We start from the raw sequence: 15,564 nt of genomic DNA, 5'->3' as shown, positions 1-15,564 counted from the left end.
TATTTTAGCCATTGAGCCATCTCCACAGTATTATAAGCAGGGCTTTTTAACTGTTATCTTTATTATATGCTAAGTCTATAAGACTGAGCATTCTCAGTAAAGTTGTTTCATTCAGTTCTTTGCCGGAACATGAAGACATTGTCAACATTCTGGAAAGTCACTTTTCTGACAGCAATGCTGCTGATGGTGACTGGGTCTCCAATGAGCTTGTATGAGCCTTTATTTGTAGCTGTTTCTTTCATAGTGATTTTCCTTCTAGGACATCCTGTCTCATCTGCAGTGAGACCCTCTCTGGGTGGCGGCGTATTTAACTACATTCCCAAAGCTTGGCCCTCTAGCCTCTTGCTATTCTCTATTTAGTCATGGCCAAACATAACCCAAAACTCTGCCTTCACCTCCCTTAATGTCCTGGCATTCAGGATTCTGTGGAGTGCATCAAGAGGTGACCATAGGTCCCCAAGCAGGCCTAACAGTTAGAGAAAGAGAGTGAGGAATGTCTGTGTGAGTCACGAGAAAAAGGGGCCCAGGTGGGGCTTACGTGGAGGAAACGTCTAGCCGCTATCATCCATAACAAAACTTGCAGCTTTCCGTTCCAATTGTTTCCCTGAGTACCGCCACTAAACCAGCAATCCGAGAGGCATCTCAGCTTCTAGCTGGACATGAGCATCTCCACTTCGCAGCTGCAGAAGCAGTCTATGAGACGCTAAGCAGTCTCAGAACCCCACTCTGCTTCCAGCAAGGGCTACGTGGTCCTTTCCAGGTCCAGACAGACGTCCTGTTTCTGTTCGGTCATTGTGGGGTTTTTTGTTTTTTGTTTTTTGGGTTGTTTATTTTTTTAAATGCCTGTAAAGGCTTGGGAAAGAAAGGGGCCAGAAAGAGCTCTGACCAGATGGCAGGGCAATAAATGGCTCTAGTTTAATAATTTGTTGCTCTCCTCTTAATTAAAAGGCTTTTCCCTAAATGACTTGCTGATTACACAAACAGCACACACGGCTCGGGCGAGGCCCAGAGGCCCAGGGAAATCTAGACCTGGGGTGGGGGGTGGGGGTGGGGTGGAGGGGGGTTGGGGGGTTGGGGGGGAGAAGTTGCATAAGAGGTATAGATGCTAAGAAGACGCCCACACTGCGCATGCCAGGGCCTCTGCGAAGCTGAAGTTTTGGATCCTCTTTTCTGGAGCCTGACTTTGTCTGGACACTCACACAGCCATGGGGCGTTTTAATTCACAAGATCAAGATGTCTTTCATAAAGAGCCATCTGACCTTTGGGGATTTTCAGATGGCCTCTGAACCATTTTGCGTGTGTGATATAACATGTGCGTAGAGGCTGTAAACGTGTCTTTGTTTTGATCCCAAGTGTGAGATGGGGAAACAGACTTGTGAGAGAACAGGTGATGTTTATGCACTTAGAAGTCGAAACCACGTCCTGGGGGGGGGGGGGGGGGCGCTTGGTTTTTGCCAACTGAAACACATTCTAGAGTAGGCTGGGGCTTTTTGGGTCTTTGCATTGTTTGGCTGTCCATCACTCCACTTCCAGACGCTCCAAGAGAGGACTGCTCCCACGAAGGCTTCCAGGCTCCGGGCTCTGGCTGCTGTTTCAGGTTCCAGCAGCAACTTTGGTGGAACTGCTGGTCTCCTGAAATCCTGCCGACTATGCCAGGTTGAATCACTCCCAGGAACTGAATCCAACAAGGTCTACTTCCCCGGTTCCCATAAATCTCCTTTCTCTCCTATCTAGGGTAGGTGGGTTGGAAAGGAGGTATAAGCCTTAAAGAACCTCAAATAAAGTAGGTTTGGAAAAGGTGAAGCCTACACAGTGATATATGGGGTGGTAGTGGGAGATGGGTTAGGGAACCGTTGCTCCAAACACTGTTATCAATATCTACAGTTAGAATCAAATGACACTATTTGATAAGCTCCCATTTCATCTGATCAATTGCAATTTATCAGTCAACATAACTAAAATCTGCCTTGCAGAAAAGGATCACTCGGAGGCATAGTTTCAAAGTCTCGGATGTAATTAGGACCCGTGCTAGCTGAGGATACAGTTTGAGGTGGGGCTCCTGAGGGACTGACTGTGTTTGTATGGAGGCTGGTGCACTGTCTTCCGTTACAGCTGAGACTTACACAGAGACACCTGAGTTGGGGGAGGGGGCGGGGGATGCCTGCAACAATCTGACTCCATCACACTTCATCAAGAGATTTGTCTAGCTCTCCTTCACTTCCTCAGCCTTGTTCACAGAGTCCCAATGATCATGTTGTATAGGAAAGCACCCTGCCGGCCAATCAGTTTCTCATAAACAGTAAGCTCTCGGATGAAAGGTGTAGCTCAGGGGTAGCGTGCTTGCTTAGTATGCAGCTCTGGGCTCATCGTAGTAATAACATTTAAAAAAGTGTTATTATTGCTTCACTTAAGTAAGCAAGTTGTTCTCTGCGTTTGTGTGTGTATCTTGTATAACCACCATTCTCCCTATAGCTATTGAATGTCAAACACTTTCTTATCCTTCAAGGTCTAGCTAAAATATGATTTCATCAGCTTTAACTGTTCCATAGTCCCTGTGTACCCATGATCAGAGCTTCTCACTAAATCCCCAGAGCAATTTGTCCATCATTCTTTGTGGATTTTTTTGGGGGGGACAATACTTTCACTTATGTGCAAATGGAGGATTATGGGGCCTATAGCAAGTTGGTGAGGGCACTGAGAGAGAAGTATGGGATAGCCTATTTAAATGAGAACAGCAAAGTGGCAGGTGAGCGTCTATTTCCCTAATCCATAAATAAAGACCAGAAACCTAAAAGGCTTTGGATTTTTTCTAGAAGATGTACCGTTTGTTATTCACATAGGGTTAAGAAAGAATAGGTCTACTTTTTCTGATGCTTACAGAAGAAAAACAAAATTAAAACTCAAATAATATCGAACGCATTGCTAAGAGGGGGCTGATTTCCTGGAAGCCAGTGCTAAGGACCAAGGAAGTGATCAGACGGGAGGCTAACACGCTTTCCCAAATGGAGCTGATAGCCAGTGGTTTTCTATTATTGCATCCAGGAGTGGGAGGTCCCTTCCTGTAAGCTACCTAGAAAGCATTTCTGCTCTTAACTGCTCTATTAGGATAATTTACATTCATGATGAATGGAATCATTCCTTCCCGAATTAGCCTGAGTGGCTCCATCAAATGCAGATGTGAACAGTTCTGTTTTCTGCTGAAAGCCATATTCTCCATTACCCCCATGATGTCTGAGCCTGCAGCCTGTAGCTGCCTCTAAGTAGCTTCCTCTGGAGATCTTTCTTCCGTGGGCAGAACAGATCTGATCTTGTGGAGAATCTGGGGTGGACACTAAGCAGAACCTTCTGACAGGGAGAAATATGAAATGCTGGAGTTAAGGACAGTCACCTTTCCTCCAAGATCCATCACGCCCCACATCTTGGGTGGTGGTTAGATGATGTTTAAATGGAAAACAGGGTGCAGATCCCAGGGCCTCTGAAATTTCCCTTACTCCTGAAGTTCCTCAATACCCTGGCCTCTTGTTTACACCTATTGAGAGCTGAGCTCAAAGCCAGCATGGTGGCCCAAGCCTTTAATCCCAGGAGGCATTGGCAGGCAGATTTCTGTGAGTTCAAAACCTGCCTGGCCTACTTAGTGAGTTCCAGGCCAGCCAAGTATACACAGTGATGCCTTGTCTCAAATAGCAGCAAACGAGTTAAGCTCAACACTAGGAGAAATTCTACACAAAGCAAATAATTTAAAATAAGCTTTAGTCTATGCCAGTGCTTGTCACTATGTATGCTGTGACCCCTTCGACTAACTTCTATCTCCAAAAATATTTACATTATGATTCATAACAGTAGCAACATTACAGCTATGAAGTAGCAATGAAAATATTTTTATGGTTGGAACTATATTAAAGGATCACAGCATTAGGAAGGTTGAAAACCACTTGTCAATGCTATGGGCAGGTCAGATGTGGACAGAAAAAAAAAAAGAAGAATAAGAAGTTAATAAAGGGGCTGGAGAGATGGCTCAGATGTTAAGAGCACTGTCTGCTCTTCCAGAGGTCCTGAGTTCAATTCCCAGAAACCACATGGTGGCTCACAACCATCTATGATAAGATCTGGTGCCCTCTTCTGACGTTCAGGTGTACATGCAGACATAACATTGAATATATAATAAATCTTAAAAAAAAAAAAAAGTTAATAAAGCCTAGCGTGGTGGTACACGCCTTTAATCCCAGCACCTGAGAGGCAGAGGCAAGTGGATCTCTGTGAGTTCGAGGCCAGCCTGGTTTATAAAGCAAGTTCTGGTCAGCCAGGGCTATTACACAGAAAAACCCTGTCTGGAAAAAAAAAGAAAAGAACGAAAGAAAAAAAAGGAAAGGAAAAGTTAATAAATGTAAAGAGACAAAACATAAAGAACCAAGGGACTCAGAGAAAAGCACAGGGGTGGGAGAAGGGGGGGGGCACAGGTGGAGCATTCAGGGTCTGTTAGCTGCCCCCCTGCGGTCTTCAGGGACATTGTAATTGGCTGATGACTTCTAATCTAATGTTACATTTTCAACTCACATCAGCTACAAACTAGGACATTTCTTGTGGAAATAGTGAATAAGATCCTGTCAAATGCTGGTGCCTCACCTCTGTAGCAGCACCCACAGAGCAGCATACGAGGTCCGCAGTAGGAAACGGGATAGCTAAGATCTGGTTTGGACCCCAGTGTTCTCTCGAAGCTTGAGCAAATCATCTTGTCCTCATTTTCCCTGAGTAGCCATGAGAAAGCCATTGTTTTTGTTTTGTTTTGTTTTATTTTATTTTGTTTTCTGATTTGTAATGTTGTAAAGAAACGGCTCAGTGGTTAAGAGCACCGCCTGCTCTTCCAAAGGGCCAGGGTTCAATTTCCAGCAACCACATGGCAGCTCACAACTGTCTATAACACAAGATCTGACACCATCATATCAATGCATATAAATTTAAAAAGCAAATAAAATATTAAAAAAAAAAAAGAGCCTGCCAGATGTTAGGAAGAAAAAAAAAAGATCTATGAGAAAGTTTGGTGCGCTGCCTCAACTTCCTAAGTCAGTTTCGTATCTATCACCGTCCCTGGGAAAGAGCTATGTGTTTGAATACAGCATTCTGCAGCACAGGCCTCTGCTGCAGGGTCCAGACACACAATCACCTTTCTGGAGTGGAACAGTGGTGCCTGAGTCTCCGATTCAATGCCCATTGTGAAATGTCAAGAGGAATAAGGCTCCCCTCTTCCTGCTGGGTGGGTTCCCCCATGCATGAGATTAATGGCTAACAGGTTACCTGGAGGACATGTGTACTATAAAAGCCATTCGGTCTCTGTTTTTGTTTTTTTTTGTTTTTTTGTTTTTTTGTTCCCTGTCTGTCTCCGAGGAGGAATTCTGCCCCCTGAGCACAGCTTGTACCTGTCACCTCAGTATTGTCAACCAGAAGGCCATCAGTAGATGCAGCCCTTTGAACCTGTGCCAGGACCATGAGCCCAAATAAACCTTTTGTTGTTGAATATGGGTTATTAATATTTACTATTAATCCATATAATTATCATGGTGCTTATTATTTAACTTGCTACCATATCAGTAAAAGACGCAGACACTTGTTAGATTTTTAAATATGGCTTAAACTCTAGGGCTGGGCAGAAACTACCCCCATAACCAATCTTTTACCTCCCAGCCCCACATCCCATGCCAATTGCTCTGATAATCCCTAGCGGAGCTACGTCTCATCCAATATCCCATAAACACTTGCACATGCTCCTCATCTGGGCTGTTTCTCTCCATCACTTATCCTCAGAGCAGGCTCCTCGCGTGCTTGTTGTTCTAACCCATGGCGCCTGGGCCTTGTCTCCTCTTCACTCTATTTTTTCTCCCCTTCCCGTGATCCTTCTGTCCTTCAAGCCCTCGAACCCTAGCCTGCCTATCTCACTTCTGCCCTGCCCAAGTATGCAGGCAACTTTATTCAGCCAATCAGGGATAATTTGGGAGGCAAAGTTCACAAACGTCATTTCCGGTATAGGATAGTCTGTTCCCAGAACAGTAAGATTTGAGGGGGGTGAGGTGGGAGGCCGGAAGCAATTAACATCTGAATACAAAGCACCACATCATGCCGCCACACCTTTTTCTTGATAACACATCTATATACTAGTCCGTGATATCGTGCTTTTTTTTTCTTCCCGAGACAGGCTTTCTCTGTGGAGCCCTAGCTGTCCCGGGCTCACTCTGTAGACCAGGATGGCCTCGAACTCACAGAGACCCGCCTGCCTCTGCCTCCATGCGTTGGGATTAAAGGCATGCGCCACCACGCCCGGCTGTGATATTGTGCTATGAACAAAAGAAATCAGTAAGAATATCGCCCCAGACAGTCTTCCAAACTGGCTATCTAGCCCAATCCCTATTATTGCTTCCCCAGACTTCTTTGCTGACTTCCCACAGAGTCATCCTGCGGACTTTTGCCTGCCTGAAGGGCCTCCTTTATTCTGCGGCAAGAGCGATCTTCCACAGACTCACATCATAGCACGGCATCCCCGTAAGAATCTTTTATGCGGCTTCCCCTGTTCCCATTCAGTTCATGGCCTTCAAGGCCTGAAGACCGATATCACCTCCCCCCCCCCCCCCCCCCCCCGTAAAGCCTCCGCGTTGCTGCTCCCCTCCCATAGCATCCACGTCAGCCGCCTTACAATTTCTCCAGCCTGCCTGGGTCCTCCTGCGTGGGCCCCGTACTGCTCAGTGTTCGCCTCTGAACATAGGACGGACGGCACTTACCATCTGTATCAGAGCAGCCGTGATTACCCTTAAGAGACCCACGGGAGCTCTATAGTCTGTAGACGGTCCCTCACAGAAGGAAGGAGGCTCATTAGACTTGCCTCTGAGATTTCAGCCACTCCTTCCTGCACCCTGATCCCAACTCTATAGAATCTTCTTCTGGCTGCGCTTGCTGCCTGGAGGGGTTTGAATAGGTAGGAAGTAGTAGCCTAAGGGAAGGCAGGGCTCCATCAATCCAGCTTTGAGGAAGTCAATCAATCACCCATTGGGGGGTCGGGCTTTTCGGTAGTGCAGTAGCACTTGTGTTAGGTGACTAGAGACTTGGTCACATCCCCCCCCCCCAAAGTAGCTGCTTGCCTCAGCTTCTGGGGCCTACTGCTTGCTTACTCTCCTCCTCTGGGGTCCACACCACCTTCCCCGACCACTCTGAATGAGTCCCCTCAGCTCTCTCTCCTTGGCTTGCTCAGGTCCTCCATGACTCAGCCTTGAATTCTTCCCCTGCCTCTTCTGCTAGACCTTGAATTTTGTGAAGCAAGTCGCATCCTTTGGCTCTGAGCTGTGGCTTCAGTCGGGATGCTTTCTTTCACCCATTGTGTGGCCCCTGAGTTTTCCTTAAATGAAGATATGAATGAAAGGATTAAAAAAAAAAAAGTTTAAGTGGCAATATTGGAGGAACAGAAGAAGTGACATTTTACAAGTGGAAGAAAATTGGAGCAGGGTGTCGAGGGGGATGCTTTTGGCAAAGGATTTGCAACGTTGTCCCAGAAAAAGAAAAAGAAAAAAGTGCCAGATTTGAGAGGGAGGCCTGTGAAGTAATTCCAGCCAGGAAGCCCAAACAGAGAGAAGACCGCACTGGGAGGAGCTGTGCTACAGTCCCTGGAGTGACTGTTGTAGGAGCCTGCAGCAGGTCCTGACTTTATAGATTTTGAGGGAGGGGCCTTGGGGAGGCAACAGGAGTGGAACTGCCAGACTCGGTAATTAAGTCCATCAGAACAGAACAACCGCTAAGGAAGGTGAATTTCTTGCCTTATAAACCTTCACAGCGCTCCTCTGTGCTTTGGATATGCAAATACTCTCGCCACCGCCTAGCAGCACCCTAGGAAGGCGCAGCCTGCCTCCTTAAAAGACTCAAAGCCTCCAATCTGCTTCTGGATCTCATCACAGCCCTCCTGGTGTAATTAACCTGAGTGGCGGTGTGCCCTTGAGGCAACTGTCAAAAAATCCTCCCCAAAGACTGTCAGGCCCTGTTCTAGGGCATTGGTGAAAAAGGGAGGGGGAAACCCTGAGTTTACATCACCAGCAGGAGGCTCCCCGGGGAGACTTTAATCTCGTTTAGGTGTCCAGACACAGGCCATTAGGCAAGGGAAGGCATGCAGTGACCATTTGTACATCTAATTAAGCCTTAGAGAGAGTCCTGCTAAGGCACCTGTCTCTGGCCTGGTTAATCAGGCCCAGCTGACCTCTCCCGGCTTCTTCTTCTTTTTTTTTTTTCCTCCTCAGGGAGGAGGCTGATACCCTCTAAAGCCTTTCTGATTTCACTTTATGGGTCAAGAAATGAAAATTACCCAGATTCTCTGGAAATGTGTCAGCAACACCACTGCTACGTTTTCAGGTCCCTGAGGGTACACAAGGGGGAAAATTAAGAGTTACAGACTGGAAAGGATGTGATTTAGGCACAGAATTTGTCCTCTAGTGGTCCAGCGTTCAGGACAACCCAGAGAGGATATAGAATCCTCAAAAGGACTTGAGTTAAACCTCAGAATGACAAATTCATACTTTTGGATCCTTGTGTGATTAATACAGTTTTGTGCCTGTTTTTTCAGAGTAAGTTGATAGTTAACTAGTCAAAGGAAGAAAGAAAAGCGGGGAAGGGGGAAGGGACAGTGGACAGAAGGCTGACCTGAGAGGTAGGAGTCATTGATCTGTGGATAGAAACACCAGACTGAGTTTGGCTAATTTATGCCCCTCTCCTTCTGTTAATCTTGATTGCCAATGCGATGGGGTTTAGAGTCACCATGGAAACAAATGGCAGGGCACGTCTGTGGGGGAGTTTCTATATTCGGTTAAATGAGGTGGGAAGACTCACCCTAATGTGCGCAGCACAGCTTCTAAGCACTGATCCTGGACTGAATAAAAAGAAGAAAAGTGGCCCGAGCATCAGCATTCACCGCTCTGTTTCCCAACTGCAGATACGATGTGACCTGCTGCCCCAAGTTCCTGCAACCACACTTTCCCACCATGACGGACTGTACCTTCAACTGTGAGACAAAATAAACCCTGGTTTTCATAAGATGCTTCTGTTTGGCTCCTTGCAACCCTACCTTTGTTTCAAAACGTTCAAAAAACAAAACAAAACAAAACTGGTTCCTACTAAGGAACCAGGCACTAGGTAAGACCAAAAATTTGCAGCTGCAAGGTCACAGCACAGCATGCTTTCTTATCAGCATATTTGTTATGGTTACCTGTTGTTATGACCACCTTGCAGTTATGTCTTTGTTTCAGGAGGTCATTTCGACTAATTTATCATGCTGATGTTCTGCTCCTGTAGCTCCACCCTATTTTGCCCATCAAATCTACCTTTTGCAAACTCCCTAGCCCTGAACTATAAAAACCTCATCTTCCTCACATCCAATGCTGACCTCTCAAGCCCCACCTTAGTGGGAGGAGCCTGATTTAATTAATTGCTTGCTGGGCTGGGAATGGTAGGGCACACCTTTAATACCAGCACTTGGGGGGCAGAGGCAGGTGGATTGCTGTGAGTTTGAGGCCAGTCTGGTCTACAAAGTGAGTCTAGGACAGCCAAGGGGACACAGAGAAACTTGTCTTGAAAAACAAAACAAAACAACACAAAACAAAACAAAAAAATTAATTGCTTACTTTTTAAAATTTTTTTTAAAATTTTATATGCATTGGTGTTTTGCCTGCATGTATATGCTTGTGGATGTCAGATCTTGGAATTACAGACAGGTGTGAGCGCCATTGAACCTGGATCCTTTGGAAGAGCAGTCGGTGCCCTTAATCACTAAGCCATCTCTCCAGCCCAATTAATTGCTTGCTTTAATTAATTTGTCCGTGATGATTTTTGTTAGTGGTCTTTCTTCTCCCATCTTTGGGATTAAAAACCTCTGTTGGAAACCAGAGTGGCAATCTCAGGAAAGGAGCTAACCCTGAAGTGACTCTTCAGAAAGAGCTTCATTGGAGAATTCTGGAGAACATGGGGGTGGGGCTTGATTGGGACTTGAAGGGAGAGAATAATCAGGAGATGAATAGCATCACTTCTGAGACACCTGAGGGGGCCTTGGCAGGGGTCTGGCTCCCCCCCAAAACCCGTGAAGAACAGCATTGGTGGTGGTGGTGGTGGGGTATTGGAAGGAAAACTTTAAAAATCTCTCGAGCAGAGGGGATTTCTGACTTTTCTAAATTTCTAGAGGGTGACAGGAAGTTCCATGACATATGTAATTTCGCTTGGACTAGGCTACCAAGGAACAAGGTACTAGGTAGGCCCCAAAGCTTGCAGCTGCAAGGCCACACAGCACAGCATGCTTTCTTGTCATTTCTTTACCCCCCTTTGGCTGAGGGGGTCCATGGCCTGATTTCCAGGGTGGAGTAGGTGGAGAGAGGGGAAAGGGAGGGAGAAAGGGAGGGGGAGGGGAAGGGAAGGGAGATGGGGGCAGGGAAGAGAGGAGGGGACACCATGCTAGGTATAGGACCTAGAATCTTCTGGCTCTAAAATTCAAGTTACATGTTTATCTATGAATCACCTATTTATCAATGGGCATTTATTTGTTAATTAACTCAGTCCTGAAACAATGCTAACACAGGGGGTGGGCTGCTTTTAATAAAATGCATGACATGGAGCTAACTTTGAACTTCATGTATTGTTTTTGTTTTTGTTTTTGTTTTTCAAGACAGGGTTTCTCTGTGTAGCCCTGGCTGTCCTGCAACTCCCTCTGTAGACCAGGCTGGCCTTGAACTCTCTTCTGAGATCTGCTTGCCTCTCTCTCCTCAGTGATGAGATTAAAGGCGTGCCCCCACTGTCGCCCTGGCAATTTTGGATTTCAAAAGACAGTAGTTCTTTTTTAGTGCAGGTGTGCCCCGCGTGGTATGTGGGACAGATACGTGGAACAGTTGCTAAATCTGGCACTTATAGCTATCTGCAATCAGTTCTTCAGACTACGTAACCATATGACAGAAGGCAGAAAGGGGCTTACTGTCTCTCTCTGTTATTCCCTTACAATAGTATCTGCCGCATATTCTGGATTTACAGACTGAATGTTGTCCTTTCATTACATTCAAATGTATTTTGTAGGACAAGCTGAGGGAATTGGTTAGCTACTTTCACTCTGTGGATCCCAGGGATTGAACTCAGTCTGGCAGCAAGTATTTTACCCATGGGGCCATCTCCCAGGCCTTATTGATTTGTTTGTTTGTTTGCTTTTGTTGTTTTGGGTTTTTTTCCCCCAAGACAGGGTTTCTCTGTATAGCTTTGGCTGTCCTGGAACTTGCTCTATAAACCAGGCTGGCCCAGAACTCAGAGATCTGCCTGCCTCTGCCTTTTGAGTGCTGAGATTAAAGGCGTGTGCCACCACACCCAGGTTTGGTTTTGTTTTTAAGAGAAAACAGCCTTTTATTTTTACCGCAGTGATGTCTATAGCCATCAGAATTTTACTAGTGACAAGCCAGTTAAACATAAAACAGTACAAAATACATTGTAATAATTTACTTACTTTGTTTATTTGTTTTCTGGGTCAGAGCCTCAGGTGGCCTGGCTTGACTTTGAATTGCTCTGAAGCTGAGGATGACCTTGAACTCCTATTCCTCCTGCCTAAATTTATAATCCTAGCTCTTGGGAGGTAAAATCCGCTGCTGGGTTTTATACTTATTAATAATAATAAAAAAAACTAGCTTTAAAAATTAGTCATCATTTTGTCCTCCAGGTTTGTAAGGGAATCAGATATAGTTTCAAAGCAGTTTGGGGTTGTTTACATGGCTCACGTTTGGGAGCCCAGTTGTGCTGTTAGGTCGAACGGTCTGCATGATTTCCTTACGTTTTGCATTTGTTGTTGGAACTGTAGAGATAAATTAGAACTCAGCTGCCACAAATATGCTCAACACTGTTTTCCTCCTGCCCTTTTAACCATTTTAATGAATGGATTTTTCACTATTGCCATAAGAACTGCTTAAAGTATATAAACTGAAAAGCAGGCCTGTTGGCGCATGCCTGGAATCCCAGCACTCAGGAGGCCGAGGTAAGAAGTTTGTGAAGTTTGAGGTCAGCCTGGCCTACACAGCAAGACAGGATTTCAGCACTTTTCCTCCCCCAAATAAAAGCTTGACCATAGCAAGACCTCAGTAGATTACGTAATCTATCGACAGAGCCAATGCTAGGAATATTGATTGAAATCTGATTGGTTTGGTTTTTGAAGGCAAATTTTAATTTTAGGATGTTAGAGCTAGAGAAGAGACCATATTGTTTAGTTCAAGTCCAGACCTTCTACACTGTGATTTCTAGGAGCAAGGTACACACATTTATAGCAATCCTGGGTTCTGAGATTAGGATGTGTAGATCTGTATGTTTTCTGATTTGTAGCAAAGGTCAGTATATTGTTCTATGGGTGAGTCAGCTGAGTCAGGAGAGTGAAGCGACTGTTGTGTGGAGTGGTGACTGCAGGACGATGGCCACTGCACCTGGTCTTAGCAGATTCGCTGACTCTGGTGGGGACAGGAAGAGCAAGACAGACAGGTGTTGGCTACTTAGTAGCTATTCACGCTGTGTGGCAGGGAATGGGTGCTGAGTATTCGGAAACCAAAGTTCTAAGATTTACCTTAAACACTAGTTGTAAGTGTTACAGCTCTGAAGGGAAAAGGGTTTTCCCTACAGAAGTTCTGCTCCAGCAGCCAAAGTTCTCCCAGCGTAAGTTTAACAGCTGTGCTCTCCTCCAGCCAAAGAGTTACAGTGTTACGGCTCTGACTGCAAAGGTGTCCTGGCAGTAGAAAGCCAAGGAATACCACGAAGTCACACCTCACAACAAACTTCACACAGAGATTTATTGGGAGGGAAAAAACTCAGGAGGGTGGCTGCCTCTGCTCCAGTGAGCAGCAGCAAAGAGCAGGGCAGAATGCAGGGTTTATATAGGCTTTTCTTGGGGGTAGGGGGTGAAAGTCTGGGGGGGGGGACCTGGCCTCTTAGGTGGGGATGGGCCATTCGTGTGCCCTCCCTTTTAATACAAAGTTTACAAAGGGAGTCCATGCTTCAGCTGGCGCGAACAGGCATTGCTAGCAACATTCGTCTTCCACCTGTCCTGGGACTTCGAAGTTCACAAAGCATTTCACCCTCTATTGTTTCATCTCTAACAATGACGGGATATAACTAGGTGATATTGTTTTCTATCAATGTCTTTTGTCTTTACAGATAAACCAACAGCAGGGACATACAGAGCAAAGTGTTAAACCTCAGAGTCTTGACCAGAGCAGAAAAGACCAAGTCCATAAACTGTCCAATTAAGCAAGCTGTAATTTTGGGGTGCACCTGGGACTGACCAGCTGGCTGCCTCACCCTAAGTCTGGATTTTAGAGAGCAGCCCTTACTGGCCTCTTGAAGTCCCTTTTATAGGAGAGATAAGGTGTTCACAAGGGTGAGAGAGTTGGCTGCATACTTTGTTAGAGACAATGAAGAGCTGGGCGCGGTGGCTCACAGCTGCAATCCCAGCACTCAGGGAGGCAGAGGCAGGCGGATCTCTGTGAGTTCGAGGCCAGCCTGGTCTACAGAGTGAGTCCAGGACAGCCAAGGCTACACAGAGAAACCCTGTCTTGAAAAACCAAACTAAACCAAACCAAAAAAAAAAAAAAAAGGAACAAGGGTAAAGCTATACATCACATGAGTGGGTTGCAAATAGGAACTTATTCTTAATTACAAACAGAAACCTTAGGGCTGGAGAGATGGCTCAGAGGTTAAGAGCACTGTCTATTCTTCCAAAGGTCCTGAGTTCAATTCCAAGCAACCCCCTGGTGGCTCACAATCATTTATAATGAGATTTGGTGCCTTCTTTCAGCATGCAGGCACACATATAGGCAGAATACTGTATAAATAATAAATAAACAAATCTTAAAACAAACACAAAACAAGTAGAAGCCTTAACTTGCAAGGACTCATCACAGGACAAACAGGAACTTATTCTTAACTGTCTTAACTGCCAATAGAACTCCTAACCTGCAAGGTATATTATTCCTGTTTTGGTCTTGCAGAAGACCATCTGAAGAGACAGAGACAGAGAGAGAGAGAGACAAAAAGACAGACAGACACACAGAGACAGAGACTGACTGACTGAAGGCATAGTGGCCTCCAGTCTTAAGCATAACTAATATGATATTAGAGGCACCACTGTGACCCCAAAACACAGGATATAGGCCCCAACACTTGCCAAAACGGGAACAAAGACCTAATCTATCAAAAACCTGGTCAATAGTTCCAGGATCCAGGAAAGCCCCTAAATGTATTAACTTTGCTTTTTGCCTTCTGTGTTTCTGCATCTTGCTAACTGAAGTGTGCCAACTAAGGATGTGATCTGTGCATAAAAGATAAAGAACTGTGAGGACCATGATTTAGGACTAGGATTTAGATGTGTGTAGGTGCTGGTCTGTGATACACACTTTCTTTTTGGCTTTATGGTGTACTCTGGCGGACACACCTCACAACAATCACAGCAGATTTGGATATTTTCTCTATTAAGCCTTACTTAAATCCTGTAAAACAAGTCAGTTTCTGTTACTAACAAAAGAATGTTTCAAATAACACAAAATATATGATTACTGTAAGAAAATTAAAACAATGCACAGAAATACAGTTTTGAATGTTGGAGTATGTAACCCATTCTACATAACTTTCCAGTGGCTTGACTGAATTTTGTATTTCCCTGTAAAGGAATTTCTTTTCTCTCTCTCTCTCTCTCTCTCTCTCTCTCTCTCTCTCTCTCTCTCTCTCTCTCTCTCTCTCTCTCTCTCTTCCTCTCCCCCACAATCTTTTTTTCTTATTAAAGAATACATCCCCTGGGAGTGACGGCACACGCCTTTAATCCCAGCACTTTGGGAGGCAGAGGCAGGTGGATTGCTGTAAATTCAAGGCCAGCCTGGTCTACAAAGTGAGTCCAGGACAGCCAGGGCTACACAGAGAAACCCTGTCTTGAAAAAAAAAAAGCCATGGGGGAGGGTGGGGGGGAATACACCCATATCTCTGTCTCCTTTGCCTGAAATGTCTGACTGTTTTCCCAATTAACTTCCTATTCAGAGAACTACCTCTTTGTAATGAGCTATGTTTGGAAACAGAATCGTAACGACCTTCACCAGTACACCAATGATATTCAACCATTTCAGGGAGGAAAGAATGCTGGTGCTCAGAAATGGAGCCACCTGATCAGGACAGTATCTGACAGATGTGAGGGCTTAGGAATCAGAATAAAAGGTAGCTGGATATAGTTTTGAGAACATTGTAGACCAGTTCTGGTTGAGTTTTCTCATAACAGAAGCCAGGCGCAGTGGTGCACTCGGGGAGGCAGAGGCAGCGGATCTCTGTGAGTTCTAGGCCAGCCAAGGATACATGGTGAGAAGCTGTCTGAAAGAAAGAGAAGGAAGGAAGGATGGAAGGAAAAGGAAGAAATAGAAGAAAGGGAAAGAAAGAAAAAGTAATCTTATAATGATGCAGATCTGCGGGAGGTAGAGGCAGGGAAGTCATCCTAGGCTACAGTTTTAGACAAGGCTGAGATACACGAGATCCCGTTAATGCTTCATAGGTTGTATAGTA

This window comes from Acomys minous (assembly GCF_964271855.1).
Source record: "Acomys minous genome assembly, chromosome: 4".
In the NCBI taxonomy this organism is placed as follows: Eukaryota; Metazoa; Chordata; class Mammalia; order Rodentia; family Muridae; genus Acomys; species Acomys minous.
Note: the sequence above shows the minus strand (reverse complement) of the source record.